Consider the following 18,915-nt stretch of genomic DNA (forward strand, 5'->3'; position numbering starts at 1 on the left):
CCAAGAAGGTCATAAAAGTATGAAAAATACATTTTTAATTTTTTTTTAAAAATCGCGGGGTGCACCTATGGTAAGCTTACCGTACGCGTACGGTAGAAAAAAACCAATAAAAAAAATAGAAGTAAAAAACAAATTTAAGTGTTAAGATATTAGGGGGCTCTAAAAAGAGCCGTTGTGTTTATGAAGTGTTTTTCGGTACCTACAAGTAAGTACCGATGCAGAGTCTAAAGTTCAAGAGGAAGACTCTGTTGCCTTCATCAGTGAAATGTACACCGTCTCCTCTATAAATGCCTTGCATGTTGTAACGCAAGTTGTTGTGGTATATAGAACCCATACCATAGTCTCTGAGGAAAGCAGAAATAGATTTGTTGACGTGCTTTCTTGCTTTGTCAATCTGTGGACAAAATTGGTTGGACCAGTTCCACTTTTGCCTTTGGCATATGTTAGAATATACAAAGGCAGATTGAGGATCAAGCGACATCAATTGCACAAAGGTGTCCTTAATAAGCATTTCCAGACCTACACCAGTTAAAGTGCCTAGGTCATTTCCACCACAGTGCACAATAATAAGGTTAGGCTGTGGGAGATGTTGAAAGGTTTTCACCAAAGGAAATAATTGGTGCCACTTTAACCCTCTCTGACCAATCCATTTAATGTCTACATTTGGCAAAGCAAGGTGTCTCACCATACCTCTTTTTTCTGCATACTTTTCACTCCAGAAGACATAGCTGTGACCTACAATCCACACTGTGAACATCTTTCAAGGAGATCTGGATGCACTCAGAAGGTGTCTTTCAGTAGAATGGCAATATGAAATGAAAGACAGTTGTAAAATGGAGGCATACATATTTTTTTTAAATAAAAAGAACTCATTGGCTGATTCAAATCTTTTTACAGTAAAAAGTAGGCTGTATGTGTACATTTTTAGAAGCATGTTTTGTATTGGTTCAGAAAATTGTGTTCCCACAGAAGATTAGTTTGGATTTGCTGTTAGGTTCGACAGGTGAAGCACTCTTGCTCTTTGGATTTGAAACATTGTGTGCTGAACTTCTGACCTCTCTCCTCACAGCAGTGTTCCATGAGCTGTTGCTATGGTAGCAGGCAGAAGTCAAGTTGGGGGAAGGGTACATTTGGAAAAGGGTTGAAGTTTTCAACCAATAGAAATGTGTGATTTCATTTGAAAAAATGTGGGAAGCACTGAGATTTGTAATTACCATGTATATGTGTGAAAAAAGAGAGGGAAACATTGCCATTTACTGGTTCTGGAGAGAGGTGTAGAGCTCTGATATTCTGACTCTGATAGTATGCTGTTTGAGTGCCACATTTCCTTCTCAACTAGGTAATTTTAAAGGTGAGATATGAGTTTGAGAGAGGATGTATGTGGTGATTTTTGATATAAATATTAGAATTGTGATTCTTCTTTAAAAGTTATGTTTTACATTTTGTGGTTTGGGAGATATTTAACTGTCTTTAACTAGTTAAATATTATGGAGTGTGTTTTTACCATAAGTTAAGGTGTACTGGTATCACTGAGGAATACTGTTTTGTGCCTAGAATCAACCCATGAGTCTGTGTGCACACAGGAATTGTTGTTAGAGATTTTAATAGTGATGGTCCGGTTCTGTAAGAATGGCATTTGTAGGAAAGGGGCAGCTTTCTTTTTGTAAATATGATGGTTTCCATTCAGCATAAATCAGTAAGACAAAAATGGGAGGCAAATGCTAACACATTTGAAATTGATATCGCAGATTTTGCTTCTAATTATGCAATTGCTGAGCTTGGTCATACATATTCAAAACTGCAATTAAACCTTGCCACACATGTACTTTTATATACATTACTACAATCTTTAAGATGTTATGGATGCATGCATGAATATGTCTCTTGCAACTGAAAATACACAGTCTGCATAAGCAGACTGTTAGCACACACCCAGCAGTTTATCCTGTACAATCATGCTTAGTATTCACAAGTGAGTGGTGTTTCAGGTAGCAGTGAGTAACGCAAATACATTCAACATCACTAAGGCTGATTTCTTTTGCTGGGGTGTAGTCAGTCACCAAGGTCACACATGTTCATGGTCTCAAAAAGCTGTTTGCACATGTGCTCTTTTCTGTATCTGAAAACTGTAATGAAAATGTATGAGACTGTTAGAGTACTTAACACTTGCAGAAAAAAACAGTAGTAAGTGTGCTTTGAAATTGGCAAGCAAATTTCATCTTCTGCCTAAAATCACAGAAAACAGTAGTAAGTGTGCTTTGAAATTGGCAAGCAAATTTCATTTTCTGCTAGAATCACAGCATGAGTCTGTGAGCACACAGGAATTGTTGTCAGAGATGTATTTCGTGTCACTCTGGTTCTTTTTGGATATATCCATGCATATGTCTCTTGTAACTGAAAATACACAGTCTGCATAAGCAGACTCTTAGCACACGCCCAGCAGTTTATCCTGTAGAATCATGCTAAGTATTCACAAGTGAGTGGTGTTTCAGGTAGCAGTGAGTAACGCTAATACATTCAACATCACTAAGGCTGATTTCTTTTGCTGGGGTGTAGTCAGTCACCAAGGTCACACATGTTCATGGTCTCAAAAAGCTGTTTGCACATGTGCTGTTTTCTGTATCTGAAAACTGTAATGAAAATGTATGAGACTGTTAGAGTACTTAACACTTGCAGAAAAAAACAGTAGTAAGTGTGCTTTGAAATTGGCAAGCAAATTTCATTTTCTGCCTAGAATCACAGCATGAGTCTGTGAGCACACAGGAATTGTTGTCAGAGATGTATTTCGTGTCACTCTGGTTCTTTTTGGAAGTATCCATGCATATGTCTCTTGTAACTGAAAATACACAGTCTGCATAAGCAGACTCTTAGCACACACCCAGCAGTTTATCCTGTAGAATCAGGCTTAGTATTCACAAGTGAGTGGTGTTTCAGGTAGCAGTGAGTAACGCTAATACATTCAACATCACTAAGGCTGATTTATTTTGCTGGAGTGTAGTCAGTCACCAAGGTCACACATGTTCATGGTCTCAAAAAGCTGTTTGCACATGTGCTGTTATCTGTATCTGAAAACTGTAATGAAAATGTATCAGACTGTTAGAGTACTTAACACTTGCAGAAAAAAACGTTAGTAAGTGTGCTTTGAAATTGGCAAGCAAATTTCGTTTTCTGCTTAGAATCACACCATGAGTCTGTGAGCACACAGGAATTGTTCTCAGAGATCTATTTCGTGACACCCTGCTTCATTTAGAATTGCATTCGTATGAAAGGGGAAGCTTGTTTTCTGGAAATGTGATGGTTAGCATTCAGCCCAACACAGTATCTCAAATAAGAGGCAAATGCTAACATATTTGAAATCAACATGGTAGATTTTTCTTCCACTCTTGCAATGGGTCATGTAGTTGCTACATGCTAAAAACTCATATTAACCCTTACCACACATGTAGTCTTACATACATGTTTACAGTGTTTAAGCAGTTATGTAAGGGTCCATTCAAGTCTCTCTTGCAGCTGACAGTAGACAGTCTCCAGAACCACACTCTTAGCAGAGAGCTAGCTGTTTTTCCTGTACACTCATGCTTACTAATCAGCACTGTATGGTGTTTTAGGTAGGAGTGAGGAACGCTAATGCATTGAACATCACCAAGGCTCATTATCTTTGCTGGAGTGTAGTCAGTCAGCCAGGTTACACATGTACATGCTCTGAAAAAGCTGTTTGGACATGTGCTCTGCCTCTCTAAACTATAAAGAAAATGTGTCAGACTGTTAGAGTAATTAACAGTTGCAAAAAAAAAAAGTAAGTGTGCTTTTGAATTGCAAATGAAATATCGTGTTCTGCCTAGAATCACACCAAGAGTCTGTGTGCACACAGGAATTGTTCTTAGAGATTGAATTCGTGTTGGTTTTGTTGTGTTTTTCACTTGTAGGAAAGGGGTAGATAGTGTTATAAGATTAGAAAAGATCATAACAAATATAGTAATATATTTAAATTACAAAAAGGTATTTTTTTTTTAGTTTCTTTCAGGTATTGCTGCAGAGCAGTGAAGGAAATATAAGATGCCTATAAAATCAAGAAAGCGAAAACAACAGAAAAAACATGTATATTTGAAGACAACTGGAGGACCCAAGTTAGTTGAAGATGCTCATGTTGGGAAAAAGAAAAAGTCTTCTGGTAAGCAGACAAAGGAATTCTTTAAAAATATATTAAAAAAAAGGAAAAATTTAAAAAATGTCCCCATTGGAAAAACTGTTTCAAGTAGAAAACAACAGGACAATAGTGAGAATTTACTAAATGCTAATGTACAAGCAGAAGCAATTAAAATTGACTTGAAAAGAAAATCAGCATTTAAAGAGATCTGTAGGAAAATGTTTCAGAGAAGAGTGATGTCCAATTTGCTAAAGGAGTGAAAAAATATAAGAAAAGAGCTAAATTTTACAAGAGAAAAAAAGATATTGAAGCCATTGTAGCTAAGGCTTTAGAATTAAAAAGAAAACTATTCATTTTAATTTTGAAAAGGATGCGTACATTAGAAAAAATAGTCAATGTAATGAAGTCACAAAGCAAAACAAAAAGAGGAGTGAAAAGAAATAACTTTTGTAAAGTGTTTTTAGGAGAATGGATGCATAGTTCAAGTACTGAACCATTTTTTAATGAAGAGAGTTATCTTCAAAGTAATAGTTTGCTGCATGCAGTTGACACCACTGGACGAGCTTATGAAGTAAAAGATAGTTGTATAATGGAAAAGGAGAAAATGGTTGCAAGAAATGAGGAAGAAGTGATTGCGGATGAGGTTATGGGGAGACGTCCTAAAGCCCCAGTGTATACTTGGAATTGTAGTAGTATTTGTACTTTGCGACAGGAATCTATTGATAAATTACGTGAGTTTTTAAGAGAATATAGTAAAAAGAGTGTTAAACAGAAGATTAAGGTGCTTCAAGGACTAGATCCATGCTGAGTGAGAGAGAATACTGGTTTGCAAGGACACTCTCTGGCTTGTCTATCTAGAAAAGTTTGTCAAAGTGTTTTTCACCATTTTAGGATGCTGGCAGTTCATCATACTGAAATTAGAAACTTTGTGAGAAGATTGTATTTTGCTAAAAGTCCAGCACTAAAGTTAAATGAGTTGAATAAGGCTCTGTTCCGTGGAACTGTATCAGATGTTGAGAAGGTTACTGATGAAATTCAGTTAAGTTACTTTGGTCCGGAACAAGAAAGTGCAGGGAATGACACAGTTATTGAGGAAAATGTGGAAGAGAATGTAGAACCCTCCGTAAATAAGAAATTTGAAGATCAAATAACAAAATTTGCTATCATATCTAATGAAAGACCAAATATTACTTGTATTTGTTGCCGGATAAGCCATTATAAAATCCAAACAAGGAATGTTGATCTCTACAAAAAAAGTGAAGAAGAAGATAATTATAAGTGGAAGGATTTTGCAACATATATATTTCTTGAAAATTGTTTTGATTTGGGTGAAGATCATCGTATTTGTAAATACTGTTACAACAAGTTAGAAGAAAATAAAATGCCAGCTAGAGCTGTACATAATAATTTAGAATTGGTTGCAGTTCCTGCAGAACTTTCTGATTTAAATACGTATGAGTCTATACTCATTCAATGTGTTCATCCGTTCCAGACCATAGTACGTATGGAGCCAAAAACAGGCAAATTACCTCCTTCAGATTTACAGAGAGGTTTAAAAGGAAGAGTTGTCTATTTGCCGTTGGATTTGAAAACAAATATGGAAACTATTGATACAGATACTTTGGAAACTGAACCATTAGTTATTCTGGTTAATGGTGTATCTACAAAGAGTAAGAAAATTTGGCAGGAGCTGGTAGATGTACGGAAAGTACAAAGAGCAAATTTATATTTGAAAAGGAATAATAAATGGTATGAATCAATTTATATAGATGAAGATGAAGAAGATTTAGTAGGAGACACAGACACACCAACTGGGCAAATTGAAAAAGTGGGCAAGTCAAAAGAAGAAGAAATTTATGAACATTTCAGCATACATCCTCTTCATTCAAAAGAAGTTATGGCAAACACCATTGATCTATTTCAGATGAAAAAAGCCAAAGGAACTCCCGTAAGTGTATGGGAGGAGAGTTTGGAAGCTCGTTGTTTTCCCCGGCTGTTTCCTACAGGAGAAGGTGGACGATATGATGAACGTCAAGTACAGATTCCTGCTTCGGAGTATCGGACTACAAGATTAAATGCAGAAGATCCCTGATTTTGTCAAAGTATTCCTTATTTGTTCCATCTTTTATTTGAAAGTGACTTGTCTGCACTATCTTATGCAGTAAATCACATTTTAAAAAGTGGAGTACATCTACATAATGTGTCTGCTAAGGATTTTATGAACAAAGTGCAGCAGCGAGATGATCATTTGGAATCACAATTGATCAATCTGATGGCTTGTCAGCGTGGGACAAATGAATATTGGTACCGACGCCATGGAGAATTGAAGTGCATGTTACAGAATTTAGGAACTCCTACATGGTTTCTCACCCTAAGCTGTGCTGAGTACGCTTGGGATGATCTTCTGGATTTTCTACGAGAGGCAAATTCAAACATTAAAAACATCGAATACAAGACAGCAGGAGAACTGTGCTCATTGGATCCGGTTAATGTTTGCAGATATTTCAATCATAGATTTGAGGCTATGATGTCCTTCATCTGCAATAAAAAAAATCCACCTCTTGGAGAAGTTGTGGATTTCTTTTGGAGAAAAGAGTACCAAGCAAGAGGTGCTCCACATATTCATATGCTGTTGTGGATCAAGGATGCCCCAAAATTTGGAACAGATGCTGATGAAGCAGTTTTATCTTTCATCGAAGAATATGCAACATGTGCTATACCTAAAAGCACAGAAGAGAAAAAGTTAAAAGACCAAGTTTTACATTTCCAAAGTCATCGTTGTGGAAAATACTGTCGACGGAAGTACAAGAGTAAAGATAAATTCTACACAAAATGTCGATTTGGATTTCCACGATCTGTTCTTTCAAAAGGAAGAGTCAACAGTTTTATGTCAGCTGTGCGACATACTATTACAAGAAAATCTCCCAAAAATACGTACAACCTAAGAAGAAAAGAAGAGTCAAAGTATATAAATGACTACAACCCAGTCATTTTATCCATGTGGAATGCTAACATGGATATTCAGTATGTGGCAGACAATTCTATTGCTGTTGCTCGGTATGTCACATCGTACATTACTAAATCTGAGAAAATGGAATTGAAGGATATGTGGGAAGAGATTTCTCACGAGAAAACTGTCAGTAAGAAACTATACAGTTTCAGTTTAAAGATGTTATCGCATCGAGAAATTGGATCCTACGAATGCTCAGATAGGTTATCATCTGCAAGTCTGTACTCCAAATACAGAAGAATAATTTGGGTAAGTTTAGGCCTTGCAGCATTGCGAAATCGGGTACTGAAATCTGTTGCAGAAATTGAATATTTGGCCGAGAACGACCCGGAAAGTACAGATATTTTGAAAACAAACATGTTGGACACGTATTACCCAAAAAGAAGTTGTCATCTTGAGAACATGTGTCTCTATGAAGTGCTGCAGAACTACATGTTTTCACGGAAAGCCACAGAAGACATCAAAAATGGAAAATATAAAGTCATTGGTGAGGAAGGATGTTTGGTGAAGCAAACAAAAGGGAGTTTGATTAATCATAGGAAGCTGAGTTGCGACACTACTGACAAAAAGGAATTTTACTACTTGGCACTTTTACAGCTGTTTAAACCATGGCGTACAGAGGACGAACTACCTGGAGAATTTGAAAGCTATGAGGATTCATTCAATGCATGTAAAGATACGATTGAATGCAGTACTTTCATAAATTATGTCCAAATGTTAAATGAAGAAATTGAACAGGAAGCAACAATTGCAGCTGAAGTAGCTAGAGACAGTTCTGAAGACAGCCAAAGTTCTGAAACGCTCAGTCAAGATACCCTAGGACAACCAATTGTAGAAAATGAAGCTGCAATAGCCATGAATGAAGTTGAAACGTCTATGAATCAAGCTCAAGAAGATTTATTAGACTTACCAAATTTGGAACACCAACTGAATGAAGAACAACAACAAATTTATGAAGAAGTCAGAAAAAAAATTGATCACGGATTACTACATGAAAATAATGAGTGCACATGCACATCATTTGAACCAATCAGGATGTATGTGAGTGGACAAGCTGGAACTGGAAAAAGTTTCCTAATTAAAGTCATCAGAAGCTACCTACAGCAAAAAACAGATTCAACTTTGTCTTGTGTTGTTACTGCTCCAACTGGGTTAGCAGCATATAACATAAAAGGAATTACCTTACATCGCTTGCTAATGTTACCAGTGGAGCATGAGAACAAAATAGAATATCACAAGCTTACAGGAGAAGCATGCTTCGAAGTTTCAAGAGTGTTGAAGAAGATGCAAGTTCTCATTATTGATGAGGTAAGCATGGTATCAAACTTAATGCTTGCCTTTGTGCATTTAAGAATGCAGCAAATTCTAAAGAGAGACTATGATGTGTTATTTGGAGGAAAACATGTTATAGTTTTTGGGGATCTTCTACAGCTTACTCCAGTTAAAGGACAACCAGTGTTTAATACTGTGACACATGAAGACACGAAGAAGTCATTAGGAAGCATTGGTAATGCGAATATTTGGTCGTTCTTTGAGTACAAAGAACTTACTACCAATATGAGGCAAGCAAACGATGAAGATTATGCAAGTATTCTGAAAGATATCAGAATTGGACTACTGACAGAAGTTGGCAGAAAAGCATTACAGAGTCAGTTGCTACATAATTTATTTCCAAAGGAAGAAATAGTTGCAGAGAAAATATACAAGAACATTGCAGAAAATAATACTGTAATCTGCTTAATGCCAACACTACGTGAATGCTCGATATTCAATGAGGAACTTTTGAAATTGGAAAAGGAAGAGATTAAGAAAATGGAAGCAGTTGACAAAATTCAGCATGAAGGAATTACTATTACATTAACAGGCAAACTGCAAAATAAATTGGATTCTCTAGAGAAGAACATTTCGAAAACAGCTGGATTAGAAAAAAATCTACATCTTTGCATGAACTGTCGAGTATTTTTAAGGAGAAATTTGGATGTTGAAAAAGGTTTAGTGAATGGAGCTATGGGTAAAGTTGTGGGTTTTGTGAAATACCAGAAAAAAGATGGAATTGAATTTTTAAAAATAAAATTTGATCAGATTGCAGAGATTAAAGATATTAGTCGTTGTTCAGTCCATTTTTTGCTTGTAAAAGACTTATATGTACGTAGGAAGCAGTTTCCATTTTCTCTAGCATATGCTGTAACTATTCACAAGTCTCAAGGATTAACTGTAGATAGTGCTTTTGTAAACATTGGATCTACTGTGTTCAAAGAAGGTATGGCATATGTTGCTTTGTCACGAGTGAAAACATTATCTGGTTTATTCATGATAGACTTTGATGACTCAAAAGTTAGTGCAGATGCAAATTGTGTAAAGGAGTATAATAGATTAAGAAGAACCTATGCTCCTCATTTAGGTCAGTATCCTGTGTTGGAGAAACGTGTTGTTTGTCGGAAAAGGAGATTTGAGAATATCTGTAATGAGGATGTAGAGAAGAGAAAACAAAAAGAGACTCATGTGATTGCAAGCAAAGAGAAAAAGGATAATGTTGAAGAGGTTGTTGGTTGTCATTTTGAAAATAGCTCTGGTGTCAACTGCTACGCAAATGTAGTGCTAAATGTTGTATTTTATCTTGAAAGTTTGCAAGAGCAGATAATAGTAAATCATGATAAAAGATTCTGTTCTGTGCTAAATCTGCTTTATGAGAAACTGAGTATTGATAAAAATAAAATAGAAAGTGCTAATGAAATTAGAAATCTTTTCGACGTATGTTCAGGACGTACACAGTTTACTCAAAATGTCCAGCAAGATGCACAGGAATTCTTGATGTATGTCCTTATGGTACTGGAAGATGAAGGCATAGATATTGAGAATATGTTCGGTCTCTCTTATAAATGGGAACATACTTGTGAAAACTGTTTCTACACATGCAGCTCTAATGTTGATTCAGAAAGGTTTATCTATTTAACATTGCCAGAAAGTAAATCAGTGAGTTTTAGTAAATTAGTTAAAGATGCCAATTATAGCATGGAATGCTGTGAATGTAAATCTGACATGTTTTCAACGTTATTTTTAAAGAAATATGGACAGTATGTAATTTTAATGATGCAACGTTGTAGAGCTGATGGTTCAAAATTGGACACTTTAATAAAGAAGTTTATAGGACAGCAATTATCAATTTCAGGAAAAACTTTTGTTACAGTTGCAATAATTTTCCATGATGGACCTACGATAACTTCTGGTCATTACACAGTTTACCTTAAATGTGAAAAAGGCTGGACACTGTGTAATGATTCTCAATTGGTTTTTAAGCAACGTTTGCCTTTTGATTTAGCAAATTCCTATTTAATTTTTCTGAAACCAAAATTTTAGATAGAATTTGCAACATCTGTACAAACCATTTTTACAATTTTATTGGATTACCTTTGGAAATTTCATCAAAAAAGGTTTTAAAAATTACCGTTTGGCCTAAAGGAAAAGTAACAATTTGTATTGTGGACTTCTTAGACACATATTATTTTGGTGATTATGCTTATGCAAAAAAAAAATTACGACGATATGTAGTGCAAAAAGTTATTGTTCTTAGATGATATTTTTGAAAAATATGTAACATTTCTATAAAGGTATGTTTTAGTGAGAAGAGATTCTGGGCTTTTTTTAAACAATCTTTCAGATTGTTCTTTTTTTTTGCCCGCTGTTAAGTGATGAATGCTATTGCTTTCACGATTTACAGTGAAATTCAATATATTCTGAAAACAGCAAAAAAAGGGCAAAAAAATTGTTTTTTAAATATGAAAATATGTGTATTGTATTCTAAAATGTATTTTTAAATATTAATACTTTTTTCTTTTTTTTCAGATTGAGAATTTTTTTTAAATTTTTTTTTAAAACGTTTTTTCTAGCAATTTAAATGAAGCATTTATTAATAAATATTATATTTTTTGGGTCAGGTAAGTGTGAAATTTCTGTATTTATTACACATTTATTTTCATGCTCCCTTTTTTTCACTTTCCTCTCTCTGCTTTTCTCATTTCCGTTGTACTCCCTCAAGGACCTTGAAGGGTAAAACAAAAAAAACAAAAAAAGAGCGCACGGTAAAACAGAATTTTAAAACATTAATTACAATTTTTTTTTAAAAAGTTGTGAGGTAAGGTTGGCTCTTAAAAGAGCCGTTGTGTTAATACAGGGACAGAGGAAAGAAAGAATGGGAATATTAATAAGTACTACAGATGTGCTGGTCTATCCTATTGTTTATTAGGGAAACACTGCTCTCCCCATGAACAATTAGACCATAACATCTGGTGCACCTCATTTGTACCCTCAGAAATCGATGGTTCATTTCCAGAGGAGCAGAAGAGGGTGATGCTCCCACCACAGAGGAAGGGCTCAGCTGAGCTGCCGAAGATGTACTCGGTTGAGCTTCTGCGGGTGTGCTCGGATGACTTTCTGAAGGATTTGCTTCAGAATGTCGAGCAAAAGTCCTGGGATGTTTATCCCTAATGTGTCTCACCATAGTGTGGTTACCAAAGGAATACTTCTTCCTTGGGTTACCTCTAGATAAGACACGCTCACAAAGTGAGCAGGTGACTAATGGAGCATTTACCTTTTTCTGCCCCTCTGGAAAAGTAAAATACTCCCAAACAAAAGAATTCTTTTGTTTCCTCCTCTGCCTGATGATGCTGCTGCCCTGCTCACTCTCAGAAGAGGTCTGCTGCTCTGCCATTGTATCCCAAAGACAATTCAGCTCCTTCTCCTAAGAAATCACAAGCACGAATGAGGGGAATGGGTGTGGTGTAGGAAGATTCTGGAACTGAAAGTAGTTTAAACCAATCAAAAGTGTTGTTTCTTGATCACATGACCAACCGTACGCGCACGTTAAGCTTACCGAGCGCGTACGGTAAAAGTACGCATGCGCATACGAAAGACACGCGTGCATGCGCATTACAGGCACGCTCGGACACTTCCGCGTAACGTGCGCGCGCACGTGCGCGTGTAAAGCATGCGCTTACGCGTCGCGTAGAAAGTACGGATGCATACGCAAATTGCGTAAGCATACGCAAACAGAGTAGAAATATTACGTACGCTCACTGTACATAAAGCGAACCGTGCGCTTACGGTAAGCTTACCGTACGCGCACGGTAAAAAAAAATTCAAAACAAAAAAAAAAGGTTTTCTGAAGATATTAACTGTGTTATACAACTATATCTAACCAATTATTTAAAAAAGGTGAATCTTTAAAAATTGAAGAATGAATTAAAACCATAAATATATACATAGGTAGAATAGTGTTTAAAGGAAAAAATAAAAAGGAAAAAAATGATGTAAAAAAGAAAAAAAAACAATAAAAAATCATAGGTTTCACACACATTATTATTAGGAAAAAAAAATAAAAAAAAACATGCAAAAAGAAAAATAAAATATAGCTTTCAGACGCGTTATATATAAAAAATAGCTTTTAAAAAACCTTTGAAATTCACTGAAAAAACCATAGGTTTCACACACATTATAGTTAGGAATTAGCATTTAAAAAACCTTGCAAATTCAATGAAAAAACCATAGGTTTCACAAATGTTATAGTTAGCTGGACATTTCGCTCGTAAAAAACCAATGAAATTCCCCCGTTATAGTTAGTTCAGCTAACTATAACTCGTGCACCCGCAATCCACTGCTGATGACGTCACATATTACATCACTCATGACATGGTCAGTGACATCACTCATGACATCACTGATGACATCTCAAATGACATCACTGATGACATCACTGATGACATCATCCTTGTGATAGAGTGGCAGACCTCCTCTCCCCCTAATATAACCTTTGATACACACATTCAAAAATAGAGACTAAAATTTTCAAAACAATGGACATACCAATACCAGTTACAACAACCTCTTCAGTAATTCTAAGATCCACATACACATCCTCTCAAGCACCAACAGTCCTATACAGTCACTCATACATGTACTCACTCATCATATGTACTCATACACCTATACATCCTGTTACACAATGCCACTCATCCATAGAGTTACTCGCACACACAGTCACTCATGCTAATAAAGAATCAAACATACATTTATTTGCATATACAGTTATACACACACCACCACACTTACTTCTACGGAAACTTACACATACTTAGTCTTTTAAACAATCACTTATAGAAACACATACTTATTCATACAGGAACCGTTTCAATCTCTCAATCTCACATATACTCACTTATATACACCAATAGTCACATATACTAGTTTAAAACATATGTAGTTACTCATAGAGACACTATTGAGACAGTCATTCACTCACTAACACACCCATGCACACACTCATCCACCCATACAGTCCTGCACACATGCTGTCTTCAACACATACAAACAGTGAGTCACTCATTCATGCAACTATGCACTACGTAATACCCCCCACCGAACCATGCAGACACTCACACTGATACTCAAAAAACAAATTAATAACCTATATAGACACCCATGTAGCTACTCACCAACCCATGCAGCCACTTATACACAAAGTGAGAGACTGATACAGATATTTACATATTTAAACATTACTCACTAAGCCATGTATTCACTATGATACACTTAATCAGTCAGTTACACAATCAATTTTTCCAAAACAAATCATCCATTTAGACACTTATATACCCATTTATTCTTCCATCGACCTTGAGATATACATATATAAAACATATTTAATTTTCAGAAAAACACACATTCACTGGATGATGTCATCAGTGGTGTCATCAGTGATGTCATTTGAGATGTCATCAGTGATGTCATGAGTGATGTCACTGACCATGTCATGAGTGATGTAATATGTGACGTCATCAGCAGTGGATTGCGTGTGCGCGAGTTATAGTTTGCTGAACTAACTATAACAGGGGAATTTCATTGTTTTTTTACGAGCGAAATGTCCAGCTAACTATAACATTTGTGAAACCTATGGTTTTTTCATTCAATTTGCAAGGTTTTTTAAATGCTAATTCCTAACAATAACGTGTGTGAAACCTATGTTTTTTTCAATGAATATATATATACATACACATATATATTATCCAACAAAGCCCTAAGGCAGGACACTCAACAGCTCGCCAGCACTCCGGCATCCCTCCTCAAAACTTGCCCCCAACCCTCGGATTACCAACTTGCCGACACGTTTTGAAGCTGAGACACTTCTTCTGGGCAGGGAAAGCACACAGCAACTCGCACTTGTAACTGTCAAGCGTCTTTATTGGCTACATAGCCCTCTAGTGGGCGGTCCCCAGAACTGCTTGATTCCATGGCAGTCTGGGATACGTAGTCCAGTAGTATGGAGATATATACATATATAGATATATATATGTATATATAAATATATTCACTGAAAAAACCATAGGTTTCAGGCCTGAAATAGTTAGGAATTAGCATTTAAAAAACCTTAGAAATTCACTCAAAAAACAATAGGTTTTAGGGGTGTTACAGTTAGCTGGACATTTCACTCGAACAAAACCATTGAAATTCCTCCGATATAGTTAGTTGTACTAACTACATCTCGTGCGCCCGCAATCCACTGCTGATGATGTCACATATTACATCATTCATGACATGGTCAGTGACATCATCACTGATGACATCACTGATGACATCATCCAGTGAATGTGGTTTGGTTTGTTATTTAAATATGTATTATATATATAGCAATTTGCATTGAAGAATGAGTGGATATATAAATCTAAATATCTGGATGGAGGATTTAGTAGCAGTGTGATTGACTGTTTACTTGACTAATTTATAGTGTCTCACTAAATATATTGGATAGTGACTAAACTGTGTGAATATCTGTATCAATTTGTCAGTTGTTGTGTAAACTGCTGCACCAGTTGGTTACTTGCTGCGTGAAAGTCTATATTATTTATTGATTAGTGAACTGAGTATTTGTATGGGAGAGTGAATGTGTGTGTGGTTCGGTGGGGGGTGTGACTGCCCAAAGATGTGTGAATAGTTGATTCAGTAGGTATATCAAGTTAAAACTACATGTTATAACAGTTGTTTGGGTGAGTGATCTTTATGGGTGTGGCGATGAGCAAATATATGTCTCAATGGTACATGTCCAACAAACTAGAAAAATAAAAGCCAGTGTATGTGTCAGTTGTTGTATATAAATTAAGCCTGGGCAAAGCACTACGCTATGCTCGCGTAGTTTGCGAAGTTTGAGCTACTTCGCACTACGCGAATTGCACGTAGCACAGTGCAAACACGCATAGCGTAGTGTTGCGGAGTGCAGCGGTAATTTTTTGCTTGCTCGCGGTCCTCAACGTCAAGTTGGCGACCGCGAGCAAGCAAGATGACATCCCGGCGAGACTTTTTCCTCGTTCGTGATCAGCAGCATCAAGTTGGCGATCGCGAGCATGGAAAATAAACCTCCAGGCGAGATTCTCAACACGAGGAGGTCAGGTTTCTCATTGCGAGTGGTCGCGTATGCTCGCGACCGCTCGCGATGAGAAACTACCAGTCCGCATTGAGAAAGCTGCCGCTCGAGTAAAAATCTACTCAAGCAGCAGAAAACTACAGCTCGCACTGTGCAAGATGCCGTTTTCAATTATTGCGCAGTGCCGGTTGCTTGTCCGCACTGTCATCATTGAAAACGACATCTTGCACAGTGCAAACAGGGTACTACGCAGTTCGTGAAGTGCTACGCGTAGCTCGCGTAGTGCGAAGTGCACTTTGCGTAGCTTCGCGTAGTGCTACTTCGCGAACTACGCCCAGGGTTAATATAAATAAGTATACATAAGACTCAGCGATTGTATGAGTGACTGTATGGATAACTGTATAGTTGTAATAGTGATTTTATAACACACTAAGTATGAGCTATTATCTATATGAATAGAGGAAGTGGTGTTTTTATAAGTGTATAGCTAAGTAAAAGTAAGTATGATCCATTGTTTGCATAAGTGAGTAGGATTACTTCATAAGTGATTAGGATGTGTGCTGGTGTGTAATGTCGATATAGGTGTAAAAGTATATTTGATAGTGTTCTGTTGATCATTGACAGCATGTATGAGTGAATCTATAGGTAAGTGATTAGATGTGTGTATAGATCTAGTAATCACTGAGTGGGTGTTTAGAAACTTGTATTGGTGTGTCAATGGTTTTAGATCTGGCACTCTATTTTACAGTGAGTGATGAAAGGTTATACTAGTGTATGATGAGGTGTATCTGATTTTCACGTGGATGATGTCATCAGTGATGTCATCAGTGATGTCATTTGAGATGTCATCAGTGATGTCACTGACCATGTCATGAATGATGTAATATGTGACATCATCAGCAGTGGATTGCGGGTGCGTGAGATGTAATTAGTACAACTAACTATATCGGAGAAATTTCAATGGTTTTGTTCGAGTGAAATGTCCAGCTAACTGTAACACCCCTAAAACCTATTGTTTTTTCAGTGAATTTCTAAGGTTTTTTAAATGCTAATTCCTACCTATATCAGGCCTGAAACCTATGGTTTTTTCAGTGAATTTCAAGGTTTATTAAATGACAATTTTTTATGTATTAATTGTTATACTGATTTTTTTATACTGATTTACTACATTTTTTGAACTTTTTATTTTTAGATATTTTATTTTTCTAATTACATTATACATTACAATACAAACTATATTTTCTCAGAATGAATTACTTTAGTTTAAATACTTTGCAAATAGGCAATAGACTTTTAAGTACAATAGTTACAGTTGTTGCAATGGGCAACACAATTTCAAACACAAAGCAACATTGAGCTCAATGTGAATTTCTAGTCAAATGCAATTAGTTACTTTATGGATTACTTTTCTAACCACAGGACTGGATCCTAGATTCAGTCCTTGGACATCTCCTGTAAACATTTGAGTAAAAGTGTTTTGGTTACAGTAGTGATTTTTAAGGATTATTATTGTATTTTAAAAGTTGACAGAAAATTTTCACATAGAATCACCAATGTTATCCTATGGCGGAAAATTCACTTAGCAGGTAAGTAGTGTTATCGTTACTTTTTCTTACTCAGTGGTGGATCCTAGATCCCGCACAGGTGAATCTCCTGTAAGCAGTTGAAAGAATGTGTTTAAGTCATACAGACGATTTTTTAGGAATATTTTTAGTTTGTGAAAATAGACACTTAGAAACTTTTCTGCATAAAAGCACACAATGGATTCCTATGGAAGGAAATACAAGTTACTGGTAAGTATGCTTAGAATTACTTTTCAGGGTCAGTGCTGGGCTAAAAGATGCAGCCCTGGAAGCTCTCCTGATAACAGGTGAGTAAATCGGAATTCGTAGTTCGGCTGATTTTAGAGGAATATTTGTACGTTTCAAAAATGGACACAGAGAAACTTTTCTGGTGAAAACCACACAATGGATTCCTATGGAAAGAAATACAAGTTACTGATAAGTACGCTTAGAATTACTTTTCAGGGTCAGTGCTGGTCTAAAAGATGCAGCACTGGGTTCTCTCCTGATAACAGGTGAGTAAATCTGAATTCGTCGTTTGGCTGATTTTAGAGGAATATTTGTAAGTTTCAAAAATGGACACTTAGAAACTTTCATGCTGAAAACCGCACAATGGATTCCTATGGAAGGAAATACAAGTTACTGGTAAGTACGCTTAGAATAACTTTTCAGGGTCAGTGCTGGTCTAAAAGATGCAGCACTGGGTTCTCTCCTGATAACAGGTGAGTAAATCGGAATTCGTAGTTCGGCTGATTTTAGAGGAATATTTGCATGTTTCAAAAATGGACACTTAGAAACTTTTCTGGTGAAAACCACACAATGGATTCTTATGGAAAGAAATACAATTTACTGGTAAGTACACTTAGAATTACTTTTCAGGCTCAGTGATGCTCTAAAAGATGCAGCACTGGGTTCTCTACCGATAACAGGTGAGTAAATCGGAATTCGTAGTTCGGCTGATTTTAGAGGAATATTTGTACGTTTCAAAAATGGACACTTAGAAACTTTTCTGGTGAAAACCACACAATGGATTCCTATGCAAGGAAATACAAGTTACTGGTAAGTATGCTTAGAATTACTTTTCAGGGTCAGTGCTGGTCTAAAAGATGCAGCACTGGGTTCTCTCCTGATAACAGGTGAGTAAATCGGAATTCGTAGTTCGGCTGATTTTAGAGGAATATTTGCATGTTTCAAAAATGGACACTTAGAAACTTTTCTGGTGAAAACCACACAATGGATTCTTATGGAAAGAAATACAATTTACTGGTAAGTACACTTAGAATTACTTTTCAGGCTCAGTGCTGCTCTAAAAGATGCAGCACTGGGTTCTCTACCGATAACAGGTGAGTAAATCGGAATTCGTAGTTCGGCTGATTTTAGAGGAATATTTGTACGTTTCAAAAATGGACACTTAGAAACTTTTCTGGTGAAAACCACACAATGGATTCCTATGCAAGGAAATACAAGTTACTGGTAAGTATGCTTAGAATTACTTTTCAGGGTCAGTGCTGGGCTAAAAGATGCAGCACTGGGTTCTCTCCTGATAACAGGTGAGTAAATCGGAATTCGTAGTTCGGCTAATTTTAGAGGAATATTTGTACAATGGTGAAGGAAGGGGGTGGGGCCTAAGGTGACGTGTGCAAACACGCCCTGTGGTGCGTTTTAAGTTGGAGAATTAATTCCTCTTCAATCCAGAGGTCGCCTGGGGGCCAGCTATCCCACCAGGCACCTCCAGTATGCGCCAGGGAGCTGCATTGCAGAGAGGTGTTCAGAGGCCACGCCCCTT

The sequence above is a fragment of the Triturus cristatus genome, chromosome 4_1, assembly GCF_964204655.1.
Source record: "Triturus cristatus chromosome 4_1, aTriCri1.1, whole genome shotgun sequence".
Taxonomy (NCBI): domain Eukaryota; kingdom Metazoa; phylum Chordata; class Amphibia; order Caudata; family Salamandridae; genus Triturus; species Triturus cristatus.